Here is a 13,577-nt window from a genome sequence, read left to right as displayed (position 1 = left end):
TTTACCAGCTCAGTGGCCTAGTGGTAGAGCGTCTGCCCTGAGACTGGAAGGTTGTGGGTTCAAACCCCGGCCGGGTCATACCAAAGACTATAAAAAAAATGGGACCCATTGCCTCCCTGCTTGGCACTCAGCATTAAGGGTTGGAATTGGGGGGTTAGATTACCAAATGATTCCCGAGCGCGGCACCGCTGCTGCTCACTGCTCCCCTCTCCCCCAGGGGATGGATCAAAATCACATGGGGATGGGTTAAATGCAGAGGACAAATCTCACCACACCCAGATGTGTGTGTGACGACCATTGGGACTTTAACTTTAACTTTTAAAACATGATACAGACCAGTTGTCATGTACTGCCAACTAGAATGTATTTGGTTAATTTGCTCGGATTATGCTCAGTATCAGATCTACATTTTTTATTCAAGAGGAGCAAGCAGCTACCCTTATTTTTATCTGGCCCTTTTTTGTGGCACTTATTTTTTGCCTTACACAGACTGTGCAAGCTGTCTCTCTAAAAGACCACTTCCTCTATCAAGCCTGCTGCTGGGAGCAGTGTGGGCAGTGACTGCACTTCAAGGTCAGACCTTATGTGCCCGGAGCAGATATCATCTGGTCATGAAAAATGAGGTGGTGTGTCCAATGTAGTATGTAGGGTGATTTAGTATGACTTTTCATATTGATTAGCATTTTTTTTTAATTGCACACATATTTCAAGAATGTTGATTGACGTTTACTTGGAAAAGTAGGTCTACATTTAAGTGAATCCTTCATTGACTGCCTGACCACCCAAAGGGATTGTGTGCTCCTTCCACAACATCACACAATAGCTTGCCCTACTTGTGCAGTTTTTAGATGAAAATATTGAATCTCATGAAGCAAGGAGTAGCAAATCACACAAACCACACAATGTCTGTGAAATGCATGAGATGGGCATGTCTGATACTGTATGAAATATGATATATTTGCAGTGCCAGAAACTTTTATCAACCTTTAAAGCAAACTTTTACTAAGCACCTTCTTCACATAAAAAAACTGACAGCACACTACACCACCAAAAATGTCACAAATAGTATGAATACTGAAATAATTTACTCCCTAATTCAGCAGTCCCCAAAGGTTTTAGCACCAAGGACCGGATTAATGTCAGACAATAATTTCACGGACCGATCTTTCAGGTGTGGCGGATAAATACAACAAATTAAAACGATATGACCGACAGAGAGAAAGGTAGAATATAATAATAAACGTGATAAATTCCACGATAAGTTGCTAGCATCAAAGCCAAAAAAAACATGCAACAGAATTGAGCTCAAAGAATGAAATCTGCCTGTCATCCACAAACACACTGGTAGCAGGAAAGCATTTTTTTTGTCTTACATCATCTTCACACAGCTGCAGAACGAAGGGGATGGTGGGAATAGCTTTTTCCAACTCATTTTCCGCACATAGTAGTGCTGCGGCATGAGAATATGCTTTTTTTGTGCGGGGGGGTTAAGAGCAAAATTGTACTGGGAGAGGGAAGAACATGGGTGATAGTGCAAGCCTTTGTTTTGAGTGTGAAAAGCTCAATGCTGGAGAAGGATGCATGCCAATGTTCAAATATGGATTTGCCAACATGCTTTGGTAAGGTAATAAATCAGCAAATCTATTTCTGCTACCTTAATGTCAAGCCCCGCATGCGCTTAAACCGCTGAGATTTTCATGTAAATGAGGGGATTTGCGATGACTGACTGTGAGCATGCCATGTCCCATCCCACAATGGTGCAAACCGATGCAAGCTCTAGGAAAATACAGAAAGAAAGAAAACTGCCTACAATGTTCATATTGACGGTTGGAAATATGACACGTGACAGCAGACTTAATCACAGTATTCACAAGAATGCTCAAAAAAGCTGCAAAGATAGATATTTCCAAAGATAAAGTAAAGCCGCAGTTAAGGCATTCTGTAATGGTTGATCGTTATGACTCTCCATGAGCGTCAATAATTAACATTCCAATCAAGTCATCAAAAGACGTGACAGAGATAATCTGGCTGTAAATGGCAGGAGGGAATCACATTTTTCTTACAGATTTAATGAGGGGTGTATGCTATTAGAATTAGTATCACGTATGATAGACTCATGTTATAATATCATATAATGTAGGATGTCATGCAGCATGATAATTCCTCGTTGACTTGCTAATCAACATGTGCCTGAAGGGCACAGAGGAGAAAAAAAGTTTCTCGAGTCAGGGTTTTAACTGAGCCAACCCTTAAAGGACTCAATTCAGTCTTTTGTGGGGCTTTGACATGCATGTCTTTATTTGTGAGCAGGTTCCGTATCTGGGAATTTGTAGCACTTTCTGGCGGCTGTTCCCCAGAGGATACAACTGCTCTCCCACCATAGGCTCCTGTGAATCTCATCGACAGCTTGGTCCTACATTCCTACTACCAAGTAAAAGCCCACCAGTAGGACTGAAAGACACCTGACAGCTGAAGAATAAACCACCATGAGAAGAAGGGGAAGGGAGGTGAATTTTGCCACCTGTCTCTCTCTTTGCCTCTTTATCTGGCTGCCGACTGTTTGTCAACACAACCTGCGTGATAGATGTCTGTAAGCACAGTGGGAGTTTACGTTTTGGCACACTGTCATAGAAAGTTTCTGCAGGCCTTTGGAAAAACACACCTTTAACCTTTAACACAGATGTCTTTGACATACAGTTTATGCATTCAAGTTTGCAAGCCGAGACAAACGCTTATCAATCAGTGGGTCTGTTTTCCACTCCACTGAGCCCATCTTGAACTCAAGGACCCGAGTAATTGAATAATAAACAGATGATGAGTGGTGAGGCACACCAGTAGCTTGTAGATGAGAAGTGGTGCTCCTGTCAGTGGAAGTTTGTGTGGTAGCGTTACATTGTGTCTCCCCTGAGGTTGTTTTTTTTCATGTCTGTCTCACTAATACTGAGCAATGCTGCACAACAACAGGGCTTCAATGAAGCAAGCAAAACTGCTGTTCTCATTAACTAAGAAGAATGGGTTGTAAATAACCACAAATGATCCCAACAAACATCTTCGGGATTTTCTATTGCATTCAATACACCAGTGGGGGAGAACTAAAAATAAGCACAATAATTGATGAATCGGAAATGGATTGATTAAATGTGTCAGTTGAGGCAAAATGGAGTGCAATATGTGGCTGCAAACAAAATAACTGTTTGTTGATTCACTTTTGATTAGTTTGCCGTTTTACGAAGGCTGCGTGACAGCTATATGAGCAACGTCTATGCAAACCTTTATCTGTTCAATACAACACTGGCAAATGGGAGTTCCAACCATTCAGACATTGATTCACCTTTAATTGATGGGCAGAGAAAACAGTCAACCAACCATTAATTTTTCTTATAACCGATCTGAAGAATTTGGTACAATGACTGTTGGTAGTTCCAATCAAAACTGAAGATATATCTAATGGCGTACACCATGAAATGTGTTTTTTTTACCAAATGAGCTTCTACAACAGCAGAACTTAATATTTACAAGGTGACACACAGTATTACATTTTTTAACCTCAGTTTAGCATCGCCTGCTCAAAATTAATAGGATGATAGCATGAGTAACTGAACATAATTTTTATTTTTCATAGACCAAATTGGATGTGGCCTTTACTGACATCCTGTGCCGAACCATATCAGACTTAGTCAGAAGAAATCAGGACAGAAACAGCTAAAAAGAATCTATCAAGACAAGTGTAGGATTGGATGCAATTTTGACTTCTTTTGCTGGTTATGGTAGGAAACAGGATTGCTAAAAACACATTAGTTGCGCCCTTCAGCTAAAGTACCAGTTCCAAAATGATCTGTCACAGTTCTTTAAAGATTTCTTAGAATTGCACAGTAAAACATTTGCCATGCTCTAATTATAACCCAGTGCAGTGCAAAAACATTATGTAATCTAATCCTTCAGATAATAAATGTCATCAAATGCATTGCTCTCCACAGGAAGCTGGACTTTGGTTCTTCTCCAATAACCAGAGGGGTTCTGTGTGAAACTCCCTCGGACAAGATGACATGAGGCGTAATAGTCAATTCTCACACAAACGAGAATCAGCTAAGATAACTTCTCCACCCCAAAACAGAAGTATGATTTTCTTTCTTTCACAAAATAAGAATTTAGCCATTTCCTGTTTCACCGAAGAGGATTCGCTATAAATGAGCATGTAGAGCAACATTATAATATACACACAGCATGAAGTATGTAAAATATAATACTTATTTCAAAGGAAGCACATATGGATGATGTTTGGAGGAAGGTTGTCAGGGTTTTGGCAGGAGAAATCAAAGTCAAAGTCAAAGTCAATAAAACTGAGGCGGAGCGAAACATCTAAATCACACACAAACACACACACAATTCATTCTCGGATGTCAACTTCTGATTTGTTCTGACTTTGCCCATAGGAAATAAGTACGTAGTAAAGTGTCACAGGGTCAAACTGTCACCATTATGCAAGTGCAACTATATTTGCCTGACGCAACATTCTATCAAACAATCACGTTTGAATGAAACGTGTTTGCTTGGTTAAAGAACAATTATGAATATCCAACAGAAAATTAGGCATTTCACATAATAATCAACGATCAATAGGTTTTTAGCTCTTAGATATTCAACAATTTTTCTTACATTTAAATTTAAATTGAATCCGTGTGAATGCTTCCAGTCCAGAAACTTGAAACCAACTGCACTCAATCCCTTGTTGTCTAAAGTCTACAAGATTTTTCAATTTTATCTAATTTTTAAAGTTCAATTCTACAATGGATCATCCGTGACGCTTACGTTTACTCTGTAATGTAGGTCACAGGGATCAAGCAGGCATAACTGCCATCAATACACCTACAGCATCAACAACAAAATGACTCGTTATCCTCCCTGCATGTACCGGATGTGACTCGTGTTTAAAAAAAAAACACCAAAAAAAACTGTCAGCCCATGGTGCAATAAGGCACAGAAGAGTGTGAGCAGATGCATGATATATACTAGGGGTCATTTGTATGCATCCAACTGGAACAAAATGTCTCCTAGAGGGTCAAGTTCTATTGGCAGAATCCCTTTAGGAGCAATTAGGTACTTAAAGAGGGCAGCAAAAAAATTGGCTCCAACTAGACAGTAAAAACCACTCAATGAACCAGAAACTCTATGCGCTGAAACGATAACCGACCAGAAGACACAAACGAAGAAGAAATCTTTCGCTAAATAATTTTTAGTGTACAACATGAGCAACTCATTAGTTGCATTCAAAATGACAGTGTTCAAACAGTAAAAACAAGCATGATTTTCACCTCCCCCCCCAAAAAAAATATTTATGGTTTTTCAATGAGCTTTTTGTTGTTGGCTGATAGACACGTTCAGAAATGTGCAGCTTATCTTGAGCACGGTATTTTGCTTTGAGGTGATATGCCCAACACATAAAACTTAAGTGGTATTTGAATTCGGCTTGCAAATTATTTTTTATTTCGCCAACACCCGTCAAGCAAGTAAAACTGAAAGTAAAACTGCCTACAAATCCTTTTCTGTCCTATGTCATCAAAGCCCTCGGGCACATCACTGAAGCAAATAAGTGGCAAACATACAATGTATGTATGGACTTTTTTGTGTGTGTGTGTGTGTGTGTGTGTGTGTGTGTGTGTGTGTGTGTGTGTGTGTGTGTGTGTGTGTGTGTGTGTGTGTGTGTGTGTGTGAGAGAGAGAGAGAGACATTGTTATAGTTTTTGAATAGTTTCAAATTATATCAACATTGTTGTCTGTTTGCAAATGTACAAATTGGGTTTTGATCTTTTTACAATTTCAAGAGGAAATGGGCCATTTCAAAAAACAGAGGAGCCTGTGCCCGCATTAAACACAGACTGGAGTAAGTAACTAAGTTAGCGTGGTAATTCGGTTTCACTTGTGCTTTGAAATGTTGAGAAAGCGATCAGTTCACTTGTGCAATGATTTCCAACCATTGTACTGAAGCATATTAATGTGAGTGATCATCAGGTGTGTTATGAGAATTCATCAAATTTCAGGTAGAATTTTCCGATGATGGATGCATGGTCTAAAAATACATAATTTACTCAAAAGAAATATTGTGTCCTCGTTCTTCTGTATGCCAGTGCCATATTGGGGAGAACAATTAAAAGTTCTACCACTATATGACTGAAGGCACATAATCAACCTGCATCCAGTAATCACTTTTCGGAGACATATAATCTGATGGTGGTGTGCCTTGAGATTTTCAGGTTGATAAAGGTTGGGAAACAATTTTATAAGTATAAATTGAATATCCATTCAAATTGATGTAATTTGACTTCAGCATATGCACTGCAGTTCTCCTCTAGCTCGTGATCGCCGTTAAATGCCTCAGTGTTGGTGCAAAACTGCATAATTATCTTCATAGAGGCAAATTTTTGGGAGACAGCTATTGTGTTTGTTTTAATTTAATTGTGCAGCTGCGCCGTAATCTGACAGCTAAATCGTGCCAGCAAATCATATAAGGAGTGGGAGTTCATCTCAGACTACTTTCTTTGTTGGAAAATGACAAAAATATTTTTGCAAGGAATATCAACACGTCTTCATTATTCTGTGCTTAACAACCCGCTGAACAACATTAGGTAAGTGGATGACAATATTACAATTTGTATGCATTCCTCAATAAACGTCAATCGAATGCACGTCGCTTTGTTTTTAAATGTCATCCGCACTCGAGTCATTCGCAAACGACAACATTAAGGTGCGTGTTACTCACTGTGATCTTCTTCCCCCCATAAGCGTTTTGACAGGATCAGCGTTTTCAGCAGACAGAAGTTTGGACGAGTACGTGGATCAGGTGGATGGGTGTGTCACACCCCGGCGTGGGTTGTGTGAACTATGACGCCCCACAATATCAAGATCGCGGGACTGAATCTCTGATGAGTGTTCTGTCCTCAAAAGAAAGAGAGGCAAACCACGAACTAGAATTGACGCTCCCCTGGCGTGGACACGTGACCAGCCCACTGGGAGCCTCAATGCCTCGCGTCCGCGTCACTTTCTCTTAAGACTCGTTTCCCCACAGTGCTACACATTCATGATATGAATGATCTCTAATAAACACATTCACAATACAAAGTATTTTATGAAGCTACTTTATTTACGACCCCTTTTGCCAATCAGTTTGAAGAAAGTAATATGGAAATATCCATACTGCAAAGATATATACGCGCGCGCGCGTGTGTGTGCGTGCGCGTGTAAGTGTGCGTGTGTGTATGTGCGCGTGTGTACCAGAAATGTAAGCTATATTCAAAATTGAGCTGCTTCCTCTCACGATATAAGCATTTCTTATTTAGACTATTGATGTGTGACACTCCTGGAAACACTGGAGGCACTGCAGAGATTAGATATCCCATGAGCAACGTGTGTTTCCAGTGTCTACAACATGCCATTTGTCTTTTGCATCAAATAGTAACTGCAGATGACAGTGGAGTGTTCCCACGAAACAATCTTACGACCTTATTAGCAGTAAGCAAAATCATTTTAAAATGGGATCCTGACAGATAAACATGTACCAATTTGACCCTATCTTTCATAGGATATTATATCAAATGGTAGAATGTTGAAAAGGACAAATTATGCAGAGTGATGAGGATGAAAATGTATCATTTTGACTTTTGATGGTTTTGTCAAACCAACAAAGTTGCTAAATAAGCACCACAAGATGCAGCCACAATTACAAATTTTATCAAATCAGTAGTCCCGTAGCTTTTTTTCCGCTGCGGACCACTTTATAAAACACTTCCATACCCATCGTGGACTGGCAATGCTTGGGGGACTCCAATGTGAATGAATGAATGAATGAATGAATGAATGAATGAATGAATGAATGAATGAATGAATATTTCAAGTGTGTCTGTCTCCTGGTATTATCTGTGAAGTGCACCTTTTTCTTTCTTTCTTTCTTTCTTTCTTTCTTTCTTTCTTTCTTTCTTTCTTTCTTTCTTTCTTTAATACAATAATATAAGATCTTGTGTTGAATCTTGACTTGGACCCTTTCCCCTTCGCAAAGAAACTTTCCAAATACATCGGCATTTTATATAGAAGCATGGAGCTGCCAATGTGGCGTTAAAATATTTTGACTAGCAAATATGTTTGACTGTACCTGCAGGGGTCGGTCCAACGGCCACTACCGGTTCTGTGGTTGGGACTCACTGTAAACAATTATTAAATTAATACTTTTCTTGCAGTGTTGAGTCAAAACTTAACAATGTATCCATACAGATACAATATACTCTATTTCTGCTCAAGTTATGATATTGCATTCCATGTAAAGGCAATGTAAATATGTTTTCCCCATTTTAGAAGTTGAGTATAATGATTGTGTGCAACTGGGGAGGCAGCCTATAAATCAGAATCACCCCCACCCTCGCCAGCTATGCCTTTTTCTATTCCTGCAGGAAAAAAAACTAATAAGACTCCCGGGACAGACAGCTTCAGTCGAGCAAACCTTGGTATAATAACATAATATTTATATCTGGAATCGAAGCATATAAGTTGGACAGAGGTTACCAGGCAACCGCAGATGGGTCAACCTTTGAGTGAAATAGGAAAGGAATTCAAAGCGCAAGCGGTGTTCAACCAAATTTCAACAGGGGTTACAAACTGGATCAGACAGTCACATTGGGGGCCGCACCTGCAAATAACAATCTAATCTTGGCATAACATTATTATTCAATGTTTATTATATATATGTTTTTTTATTACAAAAAGACAAGACCAAGAGCGAGTAATCCGACACATACACCCGGTGGCGTCGACCCGACTGTCGGTACGTCGCGCTGGAAAAAAATGACAAAAAACACACCACAACAGCATGTTGAGACTGTGAACAAACCATTTTTCCTGTGGAATGTTGACATGCATTGATGTGCCCTCTTTCAAACTTTCAATGTGAAATGATGTAGAGGGCATGCAACAATTTCATGGTCTTCATTTTGACTTTGGAAAAGCACAAGCGTTGCGAACAAGATTACCACATGTCCTATTTCATTGAATGCCCCAGTTTTTAAGGGAAGATTCAGCTCACCCAAATGGACTACCTCCATTGAGTGTCTGACTGTTAATTGATTCTTTGTGCACTTTTGGTGATTTGATTAATCAAAATGTCATCCATAAAAGCAATTGCAGTCAAGAAAAAAGATTATTAAAATAATATTATCCAGATGTGTGATCCAGATCTGGCTGAGAAAAAAAAGGCAATAGGAAATGTAGCGTAAATTTAAAGTGTGACTGTGATACTCAACCAATTGTGAGATTATTCTCAGGGAAGAGGGCCAACTTTCTGAAACTTACTAATAATTAGACATACATACATACATTAGTATCAAACCAATGAGTCATGATCGCATGCTCTATCCATCCATTTTATATTCCGCTTCCATATTAGCTCCCTTATTTTGAGTTCTTTTTTAACCAGCCACCAAAAAATCTGATGTCAATATACTGAAAGAAAGAGAGGTTGGTGGAATAAACTTGAGGCTGACTGGTATAAAATTATGCAATGTGAAGAATTTAGAGCCATATATCTTAAAACTAAACTTTTAGGTTTGATTGCTGATTGTTAAAGTACATGTCTGATTATCCTTGTCTTTTGTTGTAAGTTGTAACGTTAATTTTCATTACAAAAAAGAAGAAGAAGAGTCTATTATGTAGAAATTTTAGATGGATCGCCATTGTAGACAATTCATCAATTTAAAAATGAAAATAAAGGATGAAAGTCCTCTATGAAACAAAAACCGGTGTGGAAAATCATCATCATAGACCAGGGGGTACAAAAAATACCAACACGTTTTTAGATTTTCAAGGTTTTGATTTTGTTAAGTGAATGGATTCAATGTACTGCTTGACCTCACAGAGAGCAATGGAAAACGTTTTTTTTTTCTATGTATGAATTTACGCCTTTTTTATTAACACTCCTGCTTTGTACTGATTGAGACCCCCAATGAAACAAATCATTTTGAAATGAATACCAATGTGATAGTGTCAATCAAAATTTTGTTTTTGTAAAGATTATGTTGTTTAGGACAAATTCACATAATAATAAAAATGTTGTTTTGTCAGAAGCAGAAATTCATGCACTCTTAAAATGAGTATTTTATGATAACGAAATCCTACATTCTCATGAATGTTTCACCAATAGTTGCAGCCAGTGCATGTTTCCCCCATAATGTGCCTTTGAGACGCATATCCTCCCAGACTAGCCAATGGCCGCACAAATGACGACTACTAGAGACAGCTGCAGGAACAAACAAACATGCATTTATCAGCAGCAGTCAATCAATCCCCAAACAGTTCTCACATCACAGCTTTTAAGGGCGTTTGTTGGTTTTCCACTCTGTTTTTAGACTCGTCTGTCATCACCAAAGCATTGGAAAGTTCAAAATAAAGACATCTATTCTTTCACTGATCTGCTGAGGACAATTGACTCAAAAATAGGTGGCGTTTTAAAGCAGTCGCTGTTGTGCAGTTGGACAATTCTCAGCTTGCTGATTTTGCCGAGGCCACAGATAATCTCGTCTCCTAAAGGAGGCAGGGCCATTAATTCATGAATAGGTTAACAATTTGTTGCAAAAATGGAGAAAGTAGAGGTTTAGAACATGCAACAAGTGAATTATAAAGGGTTAAGCCAGAGTGCTGTATAAAGATAATTTTGAACAAGCAGTGCCATTTAGCCAGGGACTTTCACTTATTTTTGCCCCCATTAAAGACAATCAATGATCTATTGATTTCTATTTGCAATTAGCTCCATTTTGTGGAAGTTGCTTTAAAGTACGCCAAAGCAGCGCAAGCAGATGTGAATAGCAATGGTGCTTGCATAAACACAGCAGTTGTAGGTTCACTACTAAAACTAATTTTTTAGTTCTATGCATATATTTTATAATTTTTTTTAGTTCCACGCGTATATTGTGAGCTGTTTCTTACAGACGGTGATGCTTTTTGTGTCATACACATCAAGAAGGCACAGAAATAAGTGATTCTTTCCCATTTCTTTTAGGATCCAAGTTCAGCCAAAGACATGGTAGTAAACCTTAATTCATTCTTCCCAATTTTCTGATTGAAGAATTCTAGAAGGACGTATAAAATGTACTTAAATGTACTTATTTCTTGAACAAATTTACTGTATTTTGTTAGTATCTTGAAACCGAGGAACAGAGAGACATAGAATATGCATGTCTAAAATACATTAAATAAATAAGCAAACAAATACATGAATAAAAACATCATCTATATAGTGGCAGAATTGACCCGATCACAACTTTCTATCTCCTCTCCATTAAATTTGAATGCCAAGTTGATAACCACAAAAATTAGCATACCCTCAATACACCGCCCGACTGACCGTGAGGTCTGAAATTAGTTTATACAGTAACTTGTTTTAAATATGCTTCCAAATAAGCAAAATATACAGAGAAAAAGTCAACTTACCAGCCCTAGGCGGAATGCTGGACCTCAAACAATGTTCCTTACAGTGACTTTAGGATCATAATGCGGGGGCAAGCACAGAAAAAAACCCTCGGAAATGTCTACTCTTTAGCTTTTCCATGAAAGCACAAGTGACAGGGCACAACGAGGGGTTTACCGCTGACGGCAAACCAGTCACACGTGTCGAGTAAAGCTGATAGAAAGCAAACTGAGGCCAAACAGTGGCAGATAGAAGTCAAAGTCAATAAAGAAGAGTGAGTGTGAGTGTGAGATAAGGCTAAAAGAGAATTAGAAGACAGACAGTCTCACTGTGAAAAGAGCCTGCGAGATTTGACCTTGACAGTTGGGGGCAGGAAAAACATTTTGTTTTCGTGAAAATTACCTCGAGGCTTATTTCATAGCCTGTATCTGCTTCACAGAGTACCAATGGTTACTTTTTGGACTTTCCCAGTGATGAAAGAGTCAACAAATAGTTTGTGCTTGATTTGAACAGAAGCCTTACCCGAAGCCTTTACAAAGATGAGTGGACTGTGAAGAAAAGGTTAAGGGATTAAATGCCATATCCCACCAAGCAGTGCATGAATTTGTTTGATCCTGTCTGACCGGTCTCAGAGGAGGAAGAAGAATTTATAGCAAATTTCAATGGTGTGTTTTGGTTACTTTCAGGGCCCTCTTGTGTCAATATATTGGTAGTACAATACTCGTGGAAAAGCCAGTTTAATAGTGACAGTGATTGGTGGTGACAACATGGAGTTGCTAAATTCTTGGAATTTTCTACTATTTGGGGTTTGACTGAACATTTATAGCATTACATAGAGGATTACATAGAGAGAGAGAGCCTCTCTCTCTCTCTCTCTCTCTCTCTCTCTCCCGCTCTCTCTCAGCAAATCAGAGACAAATGTTAAATGTTTAATAACACATAATTGATCGGAAACAGGTTGGATATGGTCTCTTGAGGACCAGACCTGGGCAACACTGACATAAGTGTGTGAAAACATATACACCTTCAGGACATAATTAATTCCTTTTTTGGGGTGCAGAATTTTAAAAATGTGTACCCTGGTTTCATTGACCTACTTTTTATAGTGGACACTTTCAGTTTTGATCAAATGGATAATGTATATATAATGTTGACATCAGTTCACAATTAAATTCTGAAGACATTTCTGACCCAAATATGTTAACGTCCAAAATTACTTATTCTCTATGGACAATCTTCAAGACCACATAGACTACTGTAATGTGGAGCTCAGTATTAATAAATAAAAAGGGAAATCGGGATTTACAGAGTAAAATTATGTTGGAATACATTGTCCACAACATTAGGTGCATATGCACAATAGATTTGCAAGTTTATTATTGTGGTTGTAATTTGATGAGCTGTATTGTGGAACCGAGAGTTGTGAACATTTTGTCCCTCTCAGGACAAAATCTGCCCTCGAGGATGCAGTATCTTTTTACACTCCACATAACTAACACATTTGTAAGTATAATGTTGATGATTTAATTCAACGAGAGTCAATGGGGCCGATTTTCCTACACAAGTTTAGGCTGTGATTGCATTTCATTTGATGGCGAGATAGCTAGTATATGCCTCCCTTAGGCCATTTGGAAAGCAGGTTGTGATCACACTGCATTCCTAAAACTGCAAAAAATATGTTAGTCACATGTTTTGTGGAAGGGACGTTTGTTGTCTGCAGCAAAAAAAAAAAAGTTTTTAATAGTCGTTTTTAAATAACTCAAGTAGGATTTCCAATTCATGTCTTATGGACAATCAACAATCTGGTTGTTGTTTTTCCCTCTTGTTTTCTAGTGAAAGCATCAAGGTGAAATTTGACAAATTGATGACTTAAGTTGCTGTGTTAGCAAGTTACCACAAGAGGGGAGTGTGCGCCTGAATTAGTCCAACTCGCGTGCATGCCGCCAGAGAACATCATTGCACATTCAATAAAACAATAGTCAGCCATTCACTCTGCTTAATTCACCCCACTGCTACCCAACTTTGCATTGCATTGCACACATACCACAGGCAATTATCCTGTCATTATGCTCTACCACGAGGAACAAGGTCTGATGTGTGATGATTTTGTGTGCTATTTACGGCCTCTTGAAGCA

General features: G+C 38.7%; 1 protein-coding gene across 1 annotated transcript in view; it reads right to left on the bottom strand.

The window, feature by feature from the left end:
- The window catches only part of mid2 (midline 2), an 88,258-nt gene extending 81,340 nt beyond the window's left edge, over positions 1-6,918 (bottom strand). Inside the window, exon 1 of the mRNA XM_037261489.1 lies at positions 6,757-6,918. The gene's annotated coding sequence lies outside the window, so the exon portion shown is untranslated. The remainder of the gene's footprint in view (positions 1-6,756) is intronic.
- Between the last annotated feature and the right edge of the window lie 6,659 nt (positions 6,919-13,577).

This window comes from Syngnathus acus, chromosome 10 (genome assembly GCF_901709675.1).
Source record: "Syngnathus acus chromosome 10, fSynAcu1.2, whole genome shotgun sequence".
NCBI classification, from domain to species: Eukaryota; Metazoa; Chordata; class Actinopteri; order Syngnathiformes; family Syngnathidae; genus Syngnathus; species Syngnathus acus.
This window is presented reverse-complemented; position numbering and strand designations above follow the sequence as displayed.